General features: G+C 45.1%; 1 pseudogene; it reads left to right on the forward strand.

Moving 5' to 3' along the window:
• The first annotated feature begins 9,925 nt into the window (after nt 1–9,925).
• LOC135052449 (5S ribosomal RNA) lies at nt 9,926–10,044 on the forward strand (annotated as a pseudogene).
• The last annotated feature ends 9,050 nt before the right edge of the window (nt 10,045–19,094 follow it).

Genomic DNA, 19,094 nt, shown 5'->3' on the forward strand with positions numbered 1-19,094 from the left:
GTATACTATCCATCCATACCTGTGGTGCATTTAAGTTTCTGTGCGCAGTATATATATAGTAGTAGGACAGTGCATAATTTTGCTGACCACCAGTATATAATATATAGCAGTATGGTACAGTAGGCCACTGCTCTACCTACCTCTGTGTCGTCAAGTATACTATCCATCCATACCTGTGGTGCATTTAAGTTTTTGTGTTCAGTATATATATAGTAGTAGGACAGTGCATAATTTTGCTGACCACCAGTATATAATATATAGCAGTATGGTACAGTAGGTCACTGCTCTACTTACCTCTGTGTCGTAAAGTATACTATCCATACATACCTGTGGTGCATTTAAGTTTTTGTGCGCAGTATATAAATAGTAGTAGGACAGTGTATAATTTTGCTGACCACCAGTATATAATATATAGCAGTACGGTACAGTAGGCCACTGCTCTACCTACCTCTGTGTCATCAAGTATACTATCCATCCATACCTGTGGTGCATTTAAGTTTCTGTGCGCAGTATATATATAGTAGTAGGACAGTGCATAATTTTGCTGACCACCAGTATATAATATATAGCAGTACGGTACAGTAGGACACGGCTCTACCTATCTCTGTGTCGTCAAGTATACTATCCATCCATACCTTTGGTGCATTTAAGTTTTTGTGCGCAGTATATAAATAGTAGTAGGCCATTGCTATTGATATATTACTGGCATATAATTCCACACATTAAAAAATGGAGAACAAAAATGTGAAGGGTAAAATAGGGAAAGATCAAGATCCAGTTCCACCTCGTGCTGAAGCTGCTGCCACTAGTCATGGTCGAGACGATGAAATGCCATCAACGTCGTCTGCCAAGGCCGATGCCCAATGTCATAGTAGATTGCATGTAAAATACAAAAAACAAAAGTTCAGTAAAATGACCCAAAAATCTAAATTAAAAGAGTCTGAGGAGAAGCGTAAACTTGCCAATATGCCATTTACGACACAGAGTAGCAAGGAACGGCTGAGGCCCTGGCCTATGTTCATGGCTAGTGGTTCAGCTTCACATGAGGATGGAAGCACTCATCCTCCTGCTAGAAAATTTAAAAGAGTTAAGATGGCAAAAGCACAGCAAAGAACTGTGCGTTCTTCTAAATCACAAATCCCCAAGGAGAGTCCTTGTGTCGGTTGCGATGCCTGACCTTCCCAACACTGGACGGGAAGAGGTGGCACCTTCCACCATTTGTACGCCCCCTGCAAGTGCTGGAAGGAGCACCTGCAGTCCAGTTCCTGATAGTCAAATTGAAGATGTCACTGTTGAAGTACACCAGGATGAGGATATGGGTGTTGCTGGCGCTGGGGAGGAAATTGACAAGGAGGATTCTGATGGTGAGGTGGTTTGTTTAAGTCAGGCACCCGGGGAGACACCTGTTGTCCGTGGGACGAATATGGCCATTGACATGCCTGGTCAAATGACAAAAAAAAATCACCTCTTCGGTGTGGAATTATTTCAACAGAAATGCGGACAACTGGTGTCAAGCCGTGTGTTGCCTTTGTCAAGCAATAAGAAGGGGTAAGGACGTTAACCACCTAGGAACATCCTCCCTTATACGTCACCTGGAGCGCATTCATCAAAAGTCATTGACAAGCTCAAAAACTTTGGGTGACAGCGGAAGCAGTCCACTGCCAACTAAATCCCTACCTCTTGTAACCAAGCTCCTGCAAACCACACCACCAACTCCCTCAGTGTCAATTTCCTCCTTAGATAGGAAAGCCAATAGTCCTGCAGGCCATGTCACTGTCAAGTCTGACGAGTCCTCTCCTGCCTGGGATTCCTCCGATGCATCCTTGAGTGTAACGCCTACTGCTGCTGGCGCTGCTGTTGTTGCTGCTGGGAGTCGATCGTCATCCCAGAGGAGAAGTCGGAAGACCACTTGTACTACTTCCAGTAAGCAATTGACTGTCCAACAGTCCTTTGCGAGGAAGATGAAATATCACAGCAGTCATCCTGCTGCAAAGCGGATAACTCAGGCCTTGGCAGCCTGGGTGGTGAAAAACGTGTTTCCGGTATCCACCGTTAATTCACAGGGAACTAGAGAATTGATTGAGGTACTGTGTCCCTGGTACCAACTACCATCTAGGTTCCATTTCTCTAGGCAGGCGATACCGAAAATGTACACAGATGTCAGAAAAAGAGTCACTAGTGTCCTAAAAAATGCAGTTGTACCCAATGTCCACTTAACCACGGACATGTGGACAAGTGGAGCAGGGCAAACTCAGGACTATATGACTGTGACAGCCCACTGGGTAGATGTATTGCCTCCCGCAGCAAGAACAGCAGCAGCGGCACCAGTAGCAGCATCTCGCAAACGCCAACTCGTTCCTAGGCAGGCTACGCTTTGTATCACCGCTTTCCATAAGAGGCACACTGCTGACAACCTCTTACGGAAACTGAGGAACATCATCGCAGAATGGCTTACCCCAATTGGACTCTCCTGGGGATTTGTGACATCGGACAACTCCACCAATATTGTGCGTGCATTACATCTGGGCAAATTCCAGCACGTCCCATGTTTTGCACATACATTTAATTTGGTGGTGCAGAATTATTTAAAAAATGACAGGGACATGCAAGAGATGCTGTCGGTGGCCCGAAGAATTGCGGGCCACTTTCAGCATTCAGCCACCGCGTGCCGAAGACTGGAGCACCAGCAAACACTTCTGAACCTGACCTGCCATCATCTGAAGCAAGAGGTGGTAACGAGGTGGAATTCAACCCTCTATATGCTTCAGAGGATGGAGGAGCAGCAAAAGGCCATTCAAGCCTATACAGCTACCTACGATATAGGTAAAGGAGGGGGAATGCACCTGACTCAAGCGCAGTGGAGAATGATTTCAATGTTGTGCAAGGTTCTGCAATCCTTTGAACTTGCCACACGTGAAGTCAGTTCAGAAACTGCCAGCCTGAGTCAGGTCATTCCCCTCATCAGGCTTTTGCAGAAGAAGCTGGAGAAATTGAAGGAGGAGCTAAAACAGAGCGATTCCGCTAGGCGTGTGGGACTTGTGGATGGAGCCCTTAATTCGCTTATCCAGGATTCACGGGTGGTCAATCTGTTGAAATCAGAGCACTACATTTTGGCCACCGTGCTCGATCCTAGATTTAAAACCTACGTTGTATCTCTCTTTCCGGCAGACACAAGTCTGCAGAGGTTCAAAGACCTGCTGGTGAGAAAATTGTCAAGTCAAGCGGAACGTGACCCGTCAACAGCTCCTCCTTCACATTCTCCCGCAACTGGGGCTGCGAGGAAAAGGCTAAGAATTCCGAGCCCACCCACTGGCGGTGATGCAGGGCAGTCTGGAGCGAGTGCTGACATCTGGTCTGGACTGAAGGACCTGCCAACGATTACTGACATGTCGTCTACTGTCACTGCATATGATTCTGTCACCATTGAAAGAATGGTGGAGGATTATATGAGTGACCGCATCCAAGTAGGCACGTCAGAAAAAGGAAAGGAAAAAGAGGCAATTTGGAGGCCCTTGCAGAAACTGGCTTTATTTTACCTAAGTTGCCCCCCCTCCAGTGTGTACTCCGAAAGAGTGTTTAGTGCAGCCGCTCACCTTGTCAGCAATCGGCGTACGAGGTTACTTCCAGAAAATGTGGAGAAGATGATGTTCATCAAAATGAATTATAATCAATTCCTCCGTGGAGACATTCACCAGCAATTGCCTCCAGAATGTACACAGGGACCTGAGATGGTGGATTCCAGTGGGGACGAATTAATAATCTGTGAGGAGGGGGATGTACACAGTGAAAGGGGTGAGGAATTGGACGATGAGGAGGAGGTGGACATCTTGCCTCTGTAGAGCCAGTTTGTGCAAGGAGAGATTGCTTGCTTCTTTTTTGGTGGGGGCCCAAACCAACCAGTCATTTCAGTCACAGTCGTGTGGCAGACCCTGTCGCTGAAATGATGGGTTTGTTAAAGTGTGCATGTCCTGTTTATGCAACATAAGGGTGGGTGGGAGGGCCCAAGGACAATTCCATCTTGCACCACTTTTTTCTTTCATTTTTCTTTGCATCATGTGCTGTTTGGGGACTATTTTTTGAAGTGCCATCCTGTCTGACACTGCAGTGCCACTCCTAGATGGGCCAGGTGTTTGTGTCGGCCATTTGGGTTGCTTAGCTTAGTCACACAGCTGCCTCATTGCGCCTCTTTTTTTCTTTGCATCATGTGATGTTTGGGGACTATTTTTTTAATCTGCCATCCTGTCTGACACTGCAGTGCCACTCCTAGATTGGCCAGGTGTTTGTGTCGGCCACTTGGGTCGCTTAGCTTAGCCATCCAGCGACCTTGGTGCACCTCTTTTTTCTTTGCTTCATGTGCTGTTTGGGTACTATTTTTTGAAGTGCCATCCTGTCTGACACTGCAATGCCACTCCTAGATGGGCCAAGTGTTTGTGTCGGCCACTTGGGTCGCTTAGCTTAGTCACACAGCTACCTCAATGCACCTCTTTTTTTCTTTGCAGCATGTGCTGTTTGGGCACTATTTTTTTAATCTGCCATCCTGTCTGACACTGGAGGTTCACTCCTAGATGGGCCAGGTGTTTGTGTCGGCCACTTGGGTCGCTTAGCTTAGTCACACAGCTACCTCATTGCGCCTATTTTTTTCTTTGCATCATGTGCTGTTTGGGGACAATTTTTTAATCTGCCATCCTGTCTGACACTGCAGTGCCACTCCTAGATGGGCCAGGTGTTTGTGTCGGCCTCTTGGGTCGCTTAGCTTAGTCACACAGCTACCTCATTGTGCCTCTTTTTTTCTTTGCATCGTGTGCTGTTTGGGGACTATTTTTTTAATCTGCCATCCTGTCTGACACTGCAGTGCCACTCCTAGATGAGCCAGGTGTTTGTGTCGGCCACTTGGGTTACTTAGCTTAGTCATCCAGCAACCTTGGTGCACCTCTTTTTTTCTTTGCATCATGTGCTGTTTGGGGACTATTTTTTGAAGTGCCATCCTGCCTGACACTGCAGTGCCATTCCTAGATGGGCCAGGTGTTTGTGTCGGCCACTTGGGTCGCTGAGCTTAATCATCCAGCGACCTTGGTGCACCTCTTTTTTTCTTTGCATCATGTGCTGTTTGGGTACTATTTTTTTGAAGTGCCATCCTGTCTGACACTGCAGTGCCACTCCTAGATGGACCAGGTGTTTGTGTCGGTCACTTGGGTCGCTTAGCTTAGTCATCCAGCGACCTCGGTGCAAATTTTAGGACTAAAAATAATATTGTTAGGTGTGCGGTGTTCAGAATAGACTGGAAATGAGTGGAAATTATGGTTATTGGGGTTAATAATACTATGGGATCAAAATAACACCCAAATTCTATGATTTAAGCTGTTTTTGAGGGGTTTTTGTAAAAAAACCCGAATCCAAAACACACCCGAATCCGACAAAAAATTTTCAGGGAGGTTTTGCCAAAACGCATCCGAATCCAAAACACGTCCGCGGAACCGAATCCAAAACCAAAACACAAAACCCGAAAAATACCCGGTGCACATTCACTAATCCCCTCTTTGTACAGTGCAAGGTTATGTACCTGTAAGGGTCATTCGTGGGCAATGAATGGGAGGTAACAGGGGATGACTAAATAGATGCACGGAGATGTTGCATTTTATTAGAGTGTCGCAGGCATGTCGCTGATAGAGGTTGGATGCCATATTAAGTCAGATATGCCCAGATGTACCAAGCCTTGGAGAGTGATAAATAGCTCGATGATAAAGTACCAACAAATCAGCTCCTGTCATTTTTCAAGCCTAGCCTGTAACATGGCAGTTAGGAGATGATTGGTTGGGACTTTATCACCGTGCTATTTATCACTCTCCAAGGGTTGATAAATGAGACCCTTATTTTGGAGGCAGTCAATTGACCACCTGTTGGGATCCCGGCAGTCAGGATACCGACGGTGAAATCCCGACACCATCTGAAATACCAGCAGGCGGAGTCCCGACTGCCTTCTGGTTACCGCTCTTGGGTGGTAGTCCTCGCCACCACCCGAGAGCGAATAGGACCCTGTGGTGTCTGAAGGTTGGGGCCTGAAGCGTGGTGAGCAGACATGCTGTGCTCGCCGCCGGGAGCCCGACAGCTGGGATCTCGTACTAATCCCCCTTAATCTGCTCCTGCCATGGAGCTGGTGAAACCTCCGATGGTGCGACCGATGGTGGCGTCTAAGGATGAACCAGGGAAGGGCATTGTAGCGGCATTAACATTAAGTCACAGACACCACTGCATGTGCTGGTAGGAGGAGAAAGGGAACACTCCAAGACTGCAGACGGGCCCCATCCTCTGTGCGGTAGGAAACGCGGCACAGTAGCGACGCAGGTGCCATGTTTCTCTGCATACATGATCGCAGCTGACAGCATATACATGCCCTGAAAACTTGAAAACGGACATGACACATGTGTTTCTGCAGTCTGTGTTTTTCCCCAAATGGTCCCTTTCTGTCAATCACTCTGGAATTAAATCCTCACTGATAACGGAATCACAAATCCACTTTCACACATGCGCAGTCCGCCGATAATCGCTCAATTGCAAAGACATCGGCATAGCTTACAACTCTAAGTCAGGCCCTTATAGCACTTAAGTCAGGCATGTCCAAACTGTGGCCCTCCAGCTGTTGAGAAACTACACATCCCATGCATGCCCTGACACAGCTTTAGCATTCTCTGACAGCAAAACTGTGTCAGCGCATGCTGGGATATGTAGTTTCACAACAGCTGGAGGGCCGCAGTTTAGACATGCCTGGCTTAAGTAGATAATAAGCCAGTGGCCCCAGTGCTCTGATGCAGTATATTGTTAGAACTAAGGGCTTACTGTAATTCAGCTTGGATCACTATTGAGAGAGAAATTGCGATCTTTCTCAATCCTTCTTCTACTAAAAATCACATGTGAGGAGCCGCCCAGAAAGGTAAATGACGCCCAGTGATGAAATCACAAAATTGCAACGCATATGCAGAAATCAAGTGCCATCGACAATTTGCGGTTAACATAGGGCTTCTCAGAATACTGAGAATGCAGTTGCACCGGCGCCATGTTTTTAGTCGCAATCCATTGCAACTGACGTCAGATACACGCCCCGAAAACGGTCATGAACCACCTGTGTTTTTTTTTAACCACTCCCACAGACATCATGTTAACAACCACAAACGGTCACTTCCTGTCTATCATATTGCGATCGCAATTTAGCCATTGCACAGTCTGCCAAAAATCATCCGATTTGTGATTTTTCAAATGAAGCTGAATTAGGCCCTAAAGGTAATGTTGGGTGATCTCTTTATAACATCACAGTTTTCTGACCAGGTACAGTAATCTGTACCCTGTTCCAAGGTGATGACATGCACAGCCAATGTATTCTGTTCGAAAACGCAGCTCCCTTATGGCAGACTTTTCTTTAGGCCTGATTCAGACCTGATAGCTGCTGTGCGTTTTTGCACAGCGGGCGATTATCGAACTATTGTGCATGCACATGCACCGTAATGCGCATGTGCGTCGCCAAACAGCAACAGGATGGTGCAAAAATTCCAATCGCACGGGCGTTCGCAAGGTGATAGACAGGAAGAGGCCATTTGTGGGTGGTAACTGGCCGTTTACTGGGTGTGTCTGAAAAAACGCAGGCATTCCTAAAGCGTTTTCTGGGAGGGTGTGTGACGTCAGCTCCGGACCCGATCAGCCTATTTGTACCACACTGTATGAGTGAGTCCTGGGCTACGCACAGACTGCACAGACTGGAAAAATCATTTGATGGTGAGTGAGTTGCGAACGGATTTGCAGCTGTCCGCTGACTGAGGGACATTTTCGCACGGTGTACACATTCATTCGCACACTTGCACGGGGCGGGTTTTCACTCTCCCTGGGTGGCGACTATCTGACCTCAGGACGACAAAATTTGCAGCACAGCGATCAGTTCTGTATCACCCTCTATGCCATGTACAGCACATTGATGCCATATCTATGGTGTGACAAGGTAATAAGAGTTCCTCATTCAGCTTAATGTTACACTGACAGAATGCATTATCGCTTTAGTAAACAGCAGTCTCCTGGTCAGAATATCTGATATCACTGCATACTTACCTACCTTCTGGCAGGTCGGCTCAGTGGAGGGGCTGGGCAGGACAATGACGAGGGGAGGGGGAGGGGGCGGGGAGGAGGCGGAATGGGGCGTGGTGGAGGGGGTACAAGGGTGGGGTTACATAGTCACAAAGTTTAAGCCACGTCCCCCGCTCTGCTATGCCGCTATAACCGGCATTTTACAGCAGGGGGCGTGACTATGATGACACGATTCAACAAGAATTGCGCCATCGACTGCCTGGACCGCCCACTTTACTCTCAAAGTGGGCGGCCGGGCAGGTGGGAACTGAAAGCAGCATTGGAAGTGAAGAAGCCCGCAGGACGGGTGAAACGCGTTTTCTAGCAAGTCCTATCCTAGTTCCAGCATGACCTATTCCAGTATTCCAGTATGAATCATTTCAACATGAACTAAGGACCTGAGGAGTACATATTGCATCCTGTTATTTAGTAACTGATCCAGGGACCTGGGCAGGGACCGGTACACTTTTCTATCAATTTTCTGGGAATTTCTATACCTACACAGCAATTCAGCAATACGTGATGATTTTTTATTGTTATTACCTTTTATATATTTTTTTTTCTTGGCCCTGAGCAGGGCAGTCCAGGGATCTGGACTATGATTGTCATACCCAGAATAACCATTTAAAGGAAATTCTCAATATCTCTTTTTTCATTTTTTTCTTTTTTCTTCTTCTAAAAATGTTGTTTTTCCTTCTTTTCTTCGGCATTATTACTTTTTGCTCTCTTTAAATCCCAGCATCAAAACCACTATACTCAACAGAATTACCAACAATATTACTGTTATGTGTATGCTGGTTTTTATAGAATAATAGCACTGAGGAGAATATAAATACTTATTTTTCCAAACAGAGTGATCACGGAATATACACAGTATTGCCAGTTAATCTGGCCTATGTTTAATTATTCTTATTCATATATTTTTTTGATGACATTCTGGTTGTGATACCAATTTGATATCTATATATTGGCCCTCATTCCGAGTTGATCGGTCGCAAGGCGAATTTAGCAGAGTTACACACGCTAAGCCGCCGCCTACTGGGAGTGAATCTTAGCTTCTTAAAATTGCGACCGATGTATTCGCAATATTGCGATTACTAACTACTTAGCAGTTTCAGAGTAGCTTCAGACTTACTCTGCCTGTGCGATCATTTCAGTGCTTGTCGTTCCTGGTTGACGTCACAAACACACCCAGCGTTCGCCCAGGCACTCCCACCGTTTCCCCGGCCACTCCTGCGTTTTTTACGGAAACGGTAGCGTTTTCAGCCACACGCCCCTGAAACGCCGTGTTTCCGCCCAGTAACACCCATTTCCTGTCAATCACATTACGATCGCCGGAGCGATGAAAAAGCCGTGAGTAAAATTACTTTCTTCATAGTAAAGTTACTTGGCGCAGTCGCAGTGCGAACATTGCGCATGCGTACTAAGCGGATTTTCACTGCGATGCGATGAAAAATACCGAGCGAACAACTCGGAATGAGGGCCATTGTTCTGAATCAAAGTGACCACGGAATGTATTGCCAGTCAATCTGACCTATACCTAGTTGCTGACAATTTTGATAATTCTGTATTTGATACCAGAGGATATCTGTCATCATTTTTTCACTCAGTCTCTCTTCCCCCCCTCTCTCTCTGTTCCTTTCCTCCCTTTCCTCCTTATACATCTGCGGACTCTCATCCATGATCCACAGGTTTATCCTGTGCCTAACATAGACAGCAGATCCGCCCATTTTTTCTGTCTCCCTCACCCTATACCTTTTTCCCCTCCCTCAATTTAGGTGCACTCTCATTGGTGAGTCGGCCACAAGGAGGCCCGAGAAATTACTACCATACCCCACTGACAGAGCCCGATCTCGTCCGATCTTGGAAGCAAAACGGTGGTGGGCTGGGTCAGTATCTGTGAGGGTGACCCCCAGAGAATTCCCGGTGTTGTAATTCGTGACCTTCTCGACTCTAAACCAACAGCAGGATCACCACTTTCTCCTTCAATCATTTCTTTTGCCCACCTTCCGTACCGTCTCTCTTGATATGTCATAGATTCAATTGGTCCAATACCAATAAGGATCTATACTCCTCCTAACATCTTGGTACATTGACCCTCTGAGGTCCTATTAATACAAGCAGAGCTTGTGCTGGTTGGATAGGAACAGGATGTAGAGCAATAGTGTCTACATCCCTCCTGGAGTCTACCAATATAGACTAACCAGAACATTTCCAATTTTCTTTAAAGATTGTAACACTGGTTGTGGCCTATACACACCCCAACCTGTACAGTTTGATCAGCCACATCAACAGATATGGCATCTTTCAGAGAAGCTGGTGGGCTGAATCATAATTGTATGTAGCAATACAGAATGTAAATGAATTAAATGTGGTGGATAACACAACTGTGGATTTTTTCTTAGAATAATTAAAAAATAAAAGTTATGTCTTAATATCTTCATATTAACATATACATATAAAAAAAGAGTGCACCCACACAAGAGTCTTCTGTATTTTCCTCTTTTCCTAGTTTGTTTCTGACTCTGGGTGCACCACCAGACCCTATAATTACAACACGAATCATACGTGCATATTAGATGTTATTCTGGTACTGTAGTATTATTATTATTAATAATTATCTCTTGGAACCTTCAGAATACTGGTGCGGAATCACGTCTACTTTGTGAAATCTGGAGACTTGTCTGCTCTCCCAGGGGGCCGGGAGGGTCACCCGATTTTCGGGATCTCCCGGTCATTCCGGGAGAGTAGGCAAGCATGCATCACTGTATTCTAAAGCAAAGTCCAGACACTGCCCTTATTCACGGCACACGACTGTTGCTGGCACAATGCACCTTGATGCACTTTGTGACTGTTACTGACACCTGCTGAGAATACTGTGTGTGAGCAGCATGTAATAAGAGTAGAAGCTCTCCCTATTCCACTTATTGTTAGTGATCACATGTATGACTGTGTTTTTCATAGAGTTTATTTGTATTAATATTATTATAATTCCAACTTTGATCTCATTTTTTGGAAACAATTTACTCATTTGTTCCTCCCTTTCCAGCAAATGTATTATTGCTTATTTAAATGTCCATTCTTGTTTACACTTTCAATTCTGTTTTTTTTTCTCTCTTTAATTGCTTGGCTTTTTCTAACGGAACAATACTTGGCTTCAGTTCCATTTCTCTTTTTCATGATGTTTTCTTTAAGGTCTTTTTCATTTCTTTTTCTCTAATTGCTGCAATATTGCCGTCCAATGCTTGTTAACATTAGTTCTTTCGTTATTCAGAGACTCTACAAATCTTGATGTTGCCTAGCAATAGACTTCACATAAGAACATGCCTCTTAATTGAAACTTCAGCTCTCTATGTACTGTATGTTCTCTAAGAGTCTATCATTGTCTTTTACACAGTACCCTTAATAACTTGTACAAAATTAGGTAGGCAGATAGATAAAGGAGAAGAAAACAGAACAGACATTCATCACAGACATTGTGTATATATAGTATATATATATATATATATATATCCATATATAGTTATGGCACTCCCAGTCCCAATGTCATCCACCTGGGTGCCCTCCTCAGGAAACTATAGACCAATGCAGGGTACCTTAAACTATTCACCATAGGAAAGGAACCAGGCGGCACTCCAAGGATTTAGTTCAAGCAAAAAAACGTGTATTCAAATAACAGTGCAAAAATATTAATCCAGCATAGTGCAAGCCACCAACGTTTCAACGCCCATCCGGCGTTTTTATCAAGGTGCTATGCTATAAAGTGCAATGTGACAACAGCATGAACAAACATATCTGAAACAACTTTCCTGTGCTATATAAATACCTGAATGTAGATGTGGTCCTCCCCGTTCGTTCGCGCCAGCCGGCATCCCGAGGCCGGAAGCCGCGGCTCCCCTGTGTTCCGGTCACGTGGGGCGCTGCTGTGACGTAGCCTCCTACCACTTCCGCCGTTGCCTAGTGACCGCGGCCAAACCGTAGCCATGGGAACCGGCCCTGGCAGGCGAAAACAATACAGGGGTGATCACTAATATGTAAACAGTCACACATGTGCAAAAGATAAAGTGCTAGTGCATAATATTTGTGCCATTAAGTGATAGATGAGCAACCAGTTAAGGTTACAGGTGCAAAGCCTCCGATAAAGGCGTTAAAACAGTGACAAAGTTAAAGAATTAAAGAATTAAAACACTGAGATTACTACTGGGCTGCAGCACGGGACTAAATACAGCAAAAGATATGTACTGTATAACTCTATATATACACATGGGGACAAAGGTAGACAAAGGGCCCTACATCTAGAAGCATATAATATTGCCTAAAGGGGATACTTAATGCCATGTACTTATACCGACTTTGAAAAATGCAAAAAGTCCAAAGACAAACAAATACCAAAATGATCAGATTAATTATCATAAAAAGACATTCCACATTAACTGTTCATTGAGGCCCTTGGGGGCCAGGGAGTCAAGCATGTAGATCCAGTTCGTTTCTTTCTGCGACAGCATCCTAGCACGGTTACTATATGAGAATACCTATATAGGGGTATAAGCGACCTGAGGTGTTTATATGTGACCAAGTGTAATAAATATATAAAAGATATATAAAATATATAATATCAATTTATTTCACAGCACTAAGAATAAATTAAAATACAGTACCAATGAATAAAAAATTTTTTAACATATAAAAATGGAAAAATGAGAGTCCTTTACATAAAATGCAGTTCTAAAAACTGACTGTTTTCAGAAAGGAATGTACATGTATTAAATTCTCAAATAAAGTGCGGATTGTCTGTGCAAATGAGCTAATCAAATGTGGAAAGATAGCATATAGAGTCTTAACTGATATATCAGGAGGTCTCTGGGTGAAGGCCCAACGCGTTTCGTCTCCAAGACTTCTTCATGGGGTAAGTATATATGTATAGCCCTCAGTCATGTATATTTATCAATATTATTATCATTGTTATTATTATTATTATTATTATTATTATTAAGGATGCACAGATCCTAGGGATTCATGCAGTTTTTTACACAAACACGCCTTCCAGAAAGAAGTTCCAGTGGTGGCTCGGAGGTGGGGCTGCAGCGCAGTTTCAAGCCGGGTACACACCTGAATGATCTCGGCACAATACAGTATGTTGTGTCTGGCTAAATTGGAAAATATAGTATCGGCCGGATTGTATGCCCTATTGCATGCTCCCACGAGTCGTACTCAATAGCTTCTGGTTGGCTGCACTACACGGTCAATCAGACGATATTGTGCATGAAGCCGTGCTGCCAAATGCAGCATGGCATGGTACATTGCACTATCATACCACTGCATCGCGCAATGTGTACGGGTGCCACGATACAGATGTAGCCATACACTGCAGCATGGATGGAGTGGCTATTGTACCCGTGAACGCACGTACCCACCCATTCATTCCTATGTTCGAACGTCAACTGCGACTAGTTGCAGCACGGCGTATAACGCAGCTTTCCGCAATGCATATTCCCGTACATACACATTGCGGCAACAATGAGCATGGCTACATCTGTATGCCGGTGGAGCCTAAAATTAAAATACGGGAGCCACACCTACTGCCAGTCAATCCTGACCGGTGAAATCTGGCTGCATTTGGGGGGCAGTTGAAGACTGGAAGAAAATCATTGTTTTTTTCCAGAGTGTTTGCAGTGGGATTGTTGTTTTGAGACAGGATTAAAAACCCACCTTTTAGTAAATCTGGTGGTTTGTATACTTCAGATGTGGAAAAATCAGGATGCCGGTGTATTTCATTCTAAAGTGTAGTTTTGTGTCAGTTTGGAATGTAGTAAACTGACAAGATGAAGAACTGCTGAAACAATTCTACAATCCTGATTTCTAAAACGTTGCTCAGTAAATTCCCCTTATACTGTATGTTTTTAGAAAGGGAAGGGTAATGGTGACGGGTGGTATTCAGTTTGCCGGCTGTCAGGATCCCGGCGCACAGTTAACAGACGCCGGAATCCCGACAGCTGGCATACCAACACTTTTTCTCCCTCTTGGGGGTCCACGACCCCCCTGGAGGGAGAATAAATAGCGTTGCGCGCCACCGTGCCCGCAGCGTGGCGAGCGCAGCGAGCCCACAAGGGGCTCATTTGCGCTCATCACGCAGTCGGTATGCCGGCGTTCGGGCTCCAGGAGCCGGTATGCTGGTCGCCGGGAGCCCGAGCGCCGGCATACCATACTACACCCATGGTGACCACAGGGGCATTTTAAGAGACGAGGGGGCCCGTGAGCTGACTTCGGGTGGGGTGGCCACCCCTCTCCACAGCGCCTTAGGCTCTGTTTCGGACACAAACAGGGACCTTTATCAAGATACATGTATTTTTATTCATTAGTATAAAATGCAACAGTTTAAAGATTATGCAACTAAGTCCAGCGCTTCCAGTACAGTATTATCATTGTACCAGCGAAAAGGTTATTTTTTACATTTTGCTGTAACTCTGAGCACAAACCACGTCATTTTAAGTTTTCACAACGTTATCTAGCAATGATTATAAATAATGATAAGTAATTGTTGTGTAGTTTTCAAGTCAGAATTAATAATTACTGTATGATGTGCAGTTTCTACAAACACTTCATGGAGTTAGTGTTTGGAAAGTGCGTCTGAGAGAACTGAATGACATTTAAATTCCTTGTACAATGGCAATATGACATTTAAAAATCCACACTGGAACCTTATTAGTCTTTTGCTGCTTGTTTTTCTCCCCACAAATTCCCCTTAAAATACTAAATTCTAAAATTGAATTAATTAATTGAGATCTTTAATCAAAATCTAACTTTAAAAATGTTGTGTAATAGTAAATGTAGTTTTCATGGGACATAGGGGGTAATTCAGAGTTGATCGCAGCAGCAAATTTGTTAGCACTTGGGCAAAACCATGGGGGTCATTCCGAGTTGATCGCTAGCTGCCGTTGCTCGCAGCGCAGCGCTCAGGCTAAAAAGCAGCATTTCTGCGTGGCGTACTTTCACAACAAACAATGTCGTTTTACACAAGGTCTAGCGGCGCTTTTCAGTCGCACTGCTGATCGGTGAGTGATTGACATGAAAGGGGCGTTTCTGGGAGGTAACTGACCGTTTTCCGGGAGTGTGCTATAAAACGCAGGTGTGACAGTTGAAAACGCAGGCGTGCCTGGGGAAACGGGGGAGTGGCTGGCCGAACGCAGGGCGTGTTTGTGAAGTCAAAACAGGAACTAAACTGACTGAAGTGATCGCATGGTAGGAGTAGGTCTGCAGCTACTCAGAAACTGCATGAAAATATTTTACGGCAGAACTGCGAACCTTTCGGTCGCACTTCTGCTAAGCTAAGATACACTCCCAGAGGGCGGCGGCTTAGCATTTGCACTGCTGCTAAAAGCACCTAGCAAGCGATCAACTCAGAATGAGGGCCTATGGGCACTGCAGGGGGGAAGATATAACATGTGCAGAGAGAGAGTAAAGGGCCCTACACATTGCGCGATCCGCCGCCGAGCTGCCCAATGGCAGATACAGCCGACGGGTGAAGCAGCAGCGGGGGGGCAGTGACAGGTGGAGCGAAGTTTCTTCACTCCCCCCGTCACCCGGCTCCATAGCAGTGCAGGCAAATATGGACGAGATCGTCCATATTGGCTTGCATGCACAGGCGATGGGGCACCAGTGATTAATGAGCGCAGGGTCGCGCATCGTTCATCGCTGGTGACTCCACACTCAAATATATGAACGGGATCTCGTTCATTAATGAACGAGATCGTTCATATCTTTGAGTATTATCGCCCAGTCTGTACGGCCTTTTAGATTTGGGTGGGGTGTGCTCAATCTGAAATCTAAATTGCAGTGTAAAAATAAAGCAGCCAGTATTTACCCTGCACAGAAACAATATAACCCACCCAAATCTAACTCTCTCTGCAAACGTTATATCTGCCCCACCTGCAATGCACATAGGCCCTCATTCCGAGTTGATCGCTCGCTAGCTATTTTTTGCAGAGCAGCGATCAGATAGTTGCCTCCCATGGGGGAGTGTATTTTCGCTTTGCAAGTGTGCGATCGCATGTGCTGCCGAGCTGGACGAAAAAGTTTTTTGCAATTTCTGAGTAGGTCTGAACTTACTCAGCCCTTGTGATTACTTCAGCCTGTCCGGTCCCGGAACCGACGTCAGACACCCGCCCTGCACACACTTGGACACGCCTGCATTTTTCCAAACACTCCCTAGAAGCATTGCACAGCAACGATGTTGTATGTACCCGTATGACGCATGTGTGCATTGCGGTGCAAACGCATGCGCAGTAGTAACCTGATTTCTGAGCTGCGAAAAACGGCAGCGAGCCATCAACCCGGAAAGAGGGCCATGGTTTTGCCCAACTGCTAACAAATTTGCTGCTGCGATCAACTCTAAATAATTGCATATGGGTGGAGTTTGCCTTTTTTTAGCAATCTGTCATGTGCCTGAATAAAGTAAACTTGCTTGATCACAATGCACTGGCCCAGAGATCCTCAAACGCGCCCTCACGGCACCACAAAGCTCCAGGTTTTAAGTATATCCATGCTTGGCCACAGATTACTTAATTAGTACCTCAGTTAATTTGATTTAACCATCTGTGCCAAACCATGAATATACCTAAAACCTGGAACGTTGGTGGGCCTTGAGGACTGCATTTGGGAACCTCTGCACTAGCCCTATCTTTCCCAGTATATTGGTTTCACTGATCTATAGTAGATGCAAAACCATTTATTTGCATTACATATACATGTAGTTCTACAAGCGCTAGCATACCCAATACACTTACCTGTGCCAGGGCTTACCGGGGCAAACAGTGCCACATTTTGTGATGCTATTTTATCCCTTGCAAACACCAGTACCCTAACACTCACTGGGTATGGCTCACAGGGTCAACAGTCATTAGGTCAACCACTATTGGTCAACAGTGACTAGGTTGACACTAGAGATGAGCGGGTTCGGTTTCTCTGAATCCGAACCCGCCAGAACTTCATGTTTTTTTTCACGGGTCCGAGCGACTCGGATCTTCCCGCCTTGCTCGGTTAACCCGAGCGCGCCCGAACGTCATCATGACGCTGTCGGATTCTCGCGAGGCTCGGATTCTATCGCGAGACTCGGATTCTATATAAGGAGCCGCGCGTCGCCGCCATTTTCACACGTGCATTGAGATTGATAGGGAGAGGACGTGGCTGGCGTCCTCTCCGTTTAGACACTTGATTTACTAATTTTGGGGAGCATTAGGAGTACTCAGTAGTGTACAGTGCAGAGTTTTGCTCATAGTGACCAGTGACCACCACTTTTATTTATAATCCGTTCTCTGCCTGAAAAAAGCGATACACAGCACACAGTGACTCAGTCACATACCATATCTGTGTGCACTGCTCAGGCTCAGGCCAGTGTGCTGCATCATCTATTATCTATATATAATATTATATATCTGTCTGACTGCTCAGCTCACACAGCTTATAATTGTGGGGGAGACTGGGGAGCACTACTGCAGTGCCAGTTATAGGTTATAGCAGGAGCCAGGAGTACATAATATATTATATAGTGAGTGACCACCAGACACACAGTGCAGTTTATTTAATATATCCGTTCTCTGCCTGAAAAAAGCGATACACACAGTGACTCAGTCAGTCACATACCATATCTGTGTGCACTGCTCAGGCTCAGGCCAGTGTGCTGCATCATCTATATATATATATATTATATATCTGTCTGACTGCTCAGCTCACACAGCTTATAATTGTGGGGGAGACTGGGGAGCACTACTGCAGTGCCAGTTATAGGTTATAGCAGGAGCCAGGAGTACATAATATTATATTAAAATTAAACAGTGCACACTTTTGCTGCAGGAGTGCCACTGCCAGTGTGACTAGTGACCAGTGACCTGACCACCAGTATATAATATTAGTAGTATACTATCTCTTTATCAACCAGTCTATATTAGCAGCAGACACAGTACAGTGCGGTAGTTCACGGCTGTGGCTACCTCTGTGTCGGCACTCGGCAGCCCGTCCATAATTGTATATACCACCTAACCGTGGTTTTTTTTTCTTTCTTTATACATACATACTAGTTACGAGTATACTATCTCTTTATCAACCAGTCTATATATTAGCAGCAGACACAGTACAGTGCGGTAGTTCACGGCTGTGGCTACCTCTGTGTCGGCACTCGGCAGCCCGTCCATAATTGTATATACCACCTAACCGTGGTTTTTTTTTCTTTCTTTATACATACATACTAGTTACGAGTATACTATCTCTTTATCAACCAGTCTATATATTAGCAGCAGACACAGTACAGTGCGGTAGTTCACGGCTGTGGCTACCTCTGTGTCGGCACTCGGCAGCCCATCCATAATTGTATATACCACCTAACCGTGGTTTTTTTTTCTTTCTTTATACATACATACTAGTTACGAGTATACTATCTCTTTATCAACCAGTCTATATTAGCAGCAGACACAGTACAGTGCGGTAGTTCACGGCTGTGGCTACCTCTGTGTCGGCACTCGGCAGCCCGTCCATAATTGTATATACCACCTAACCGTGGTTTTTTTTTCTTTCTTTATACATACATACTAGTTACGAGTATACTATCTCTTTATCAACCAGTCTATATATTAGCAGCAGACACAGTACAGTGCGGTAGTTCACGGCTGTGGCTACCTCTGTGTCGGCACTCGGCAGCCCGTCCATAATTGTATATACCACCTAACCGTGGTTTTTTTTTCTTTCTTTATACATACATACTAGTTACGAGTATACTATCTCTTTATCAACCAGTCTATATATTAGCAGCAGACACAGTACAGTGCGGTAGTTCACGGCTGTGGCTACCTCTGTGTCGGCACTCGGCAGCCCGTCCATAATTGTATATACCACCTAACCGTGGTTTTTTTTTCTTTCTTTATACATACATACTAGTTACGAGTATACTATCTCTTTATCAACCAGTCTATATATTAGCAGCAGACACAGTACAGTGC

The sequence above is a fragment of the Pseudophryne corroboree genome, chromosome 2 (genome assembly GCF_028390025.1).
Source record: "Pseudophryne corroboree isolate aPseCor3 chromosome 2, aPseCor3.hap2, whole genome shotgun sequence".
In the NCBI taxonomy this organism is placed as follows: Eukaryota; Metazoa; Chordata; class Amphibia; order Anura; family Myobatrachidae; genus Pseudophryne; species Pseudophryne corroboree.